This window comes from Gopherus evgoodei, chromosome 14 (assembly GCF_007399415.2).
Source record: "Gopherus evgoodei ecotype Sinaloan lineage chromosome 14, rGopEvg1_v1.p, whole genome shotgun sequence".
Lineage (NCBI taxonomy): Eukaryota > Metazoa > Chordata > Testudines > Testudinidae > Gopherus > Gopherus evgoodei.
The window spans coordinates 7,858,265-7,860,058 of record NC_044335.1 but is presented as its reverse complement, the minus strand read 5'-3'; the positions used below and the strand labels follow the sequence as shown (position 1 = coordinate 7,860,058).

The following is a 1,794-nucleotide window of genomic DNA, read 5'->3' as shown; positions in this document are numbered from 1 at the left end:
ATAACTGAAAGCAGGCAGCTAATAAGGCACTGGAGAGAGATCACTCATGCTAACCTTTCTTCTTTGCGGTGGAATAGCAATATTAGCATAAGTGTGGCTTTCTTTAACTTCCACTGCTTTCCAGAGCTAGCTGCTGTCTAAAGCATTACTCCTATCTAATTCCCAATGCACAAAAATTAAATAATCCACCAGCTACCATCTCACTGAGTAAACAGACTTTGTGCAGGGCATTTTCATTGGGATTAAGAGAACCCCATTTTAGCATTTCCAGTGAAAATAAAAAGAAACTAGAGCTAGGTTTGCAATGAAACATCTGACTCATTTTGCTAAGAACTGGTACCTGAAAAACTCTAGGCCCAGGAGTCAGTATTAGAATCATAGAATATCAGGGTTGGAAAGGACCTCAGAAGGTCATCTAGTCCAACCCCCTCCTCAAAGTTGGACCAATCCCCAGACAGGTTTTTACCCCACTTCCCTAAATGGCTCCCTCAAGAATTGAACTCACTGAGTTTAGCAAGCCAATGCCCAAACCATTGAGCTATCCCTCCCCCCACAAGAAGTGTAACATGAAGGAGGATGTGCCTTTTGATGTTCTTTGGAGTTCCCGCAGGAGGAAGGATTCTCTGTGCCTGACCAGGGACATGAACCCTGGACCCTCAGATTAAAAGTCTGATGTTCTACCAACTGAGCTAGCCCAGGCAAATTAGGTATGGATACAAACTGGAACTCACTTGAACTTTGTGGACGTGCAAATCTGGCTCAAGATCTGAACTCTAATGGCTCAGGTCCATCTCTATAACATGAATTCAAAACTGAACATCAGATCCAAACCCCTTTGAACTTTGGTAAATTTGGATTCAGATCTGAACTTAGACCTGATCAAGCAAAACATTTAAGTGTTTTCTTACTTTTAAGACATGAGCAGGCTCATGTCTGAATCTGAACTTTTCCATAGTTCAAGGGGATTTAGAACGTTATGTTCCATTGTTACTATAATGAGACTAAACTCCTGCTTAAAGTTAAGCATATACTTAACTACATTAGTGGCTCAGATCCATTTTTGGTCAATCTTTAAACTTTAATGCCTACAAAAGTCAGAGTGGGAGCCGGACAGTTTTGCTTACCCTTCCATACACTAGCATGAGATATGTGTAATTAATTTAATTTCCCTCAGAACAATAGTAATCACCTGGTGGGATTAATTATGAAAACTCATCTCCTTTTAAGCACTGACCGAAAAGAATAACATCTGGAAGACTGAAGAACAAGTAGTCTGGCCATGTTGCGAAGAATGGATGCAGGAAGGCAACGTGATGGGGATGGACATCTGTGGATGATGAATCCAGCAGCAAAGAGAGAGACGGGCTAGCCATCTTTGCAGATCCGATGCATTCACCCTTTGGCCCTAGATATTTAGAAAGTGTTTAAAAAGGAGCTGGAAATTTTATCATGGATCATGGTTTTTGTATTTATCTCAGCAGAGTTGTTAATAATGAATGTTCCTGAATGAATAGAGGATCAAGAATCCATCTTCTGCTCCTCACATGGCATCATAATCTTTTGTCTATGGGAATCCCTTTCCTCAGAGACCAGTGATGCTGTCATTGCATTGTGTTGTCACTATGGACCAGATTTTCAGATATTCTTAGTGCCATCAGTGGAGACTGGCTTTTTCAAAGGCACTCAGCTCCTAAATCAACTGGACCGATTTTCAAATGGGCTTAGCACCTAGCAACTCCTGTTGATAAATTCAGTGAGAAGATGAGCCCTTTTGAAAATGTGACCCTTCCTTGC

The 1,794-nt window shown here is 41.2% G+C and overlaps 1 non-coding gene across 1 annotated transcript; it reads right to left on the bottom strand.

Moving 5' to 3' along the window:
- Positions 1-626: 626 nt before the first annotated feature.
- Positions 627-700, bottom strand: TRNAK-UUU. The gene has a single exon. It is a non-coding gene; the product is annotated as a tRNA-Lys (tRNA).
- Positions 701-1,794: the final 1,094 nt, after the last annotated feature.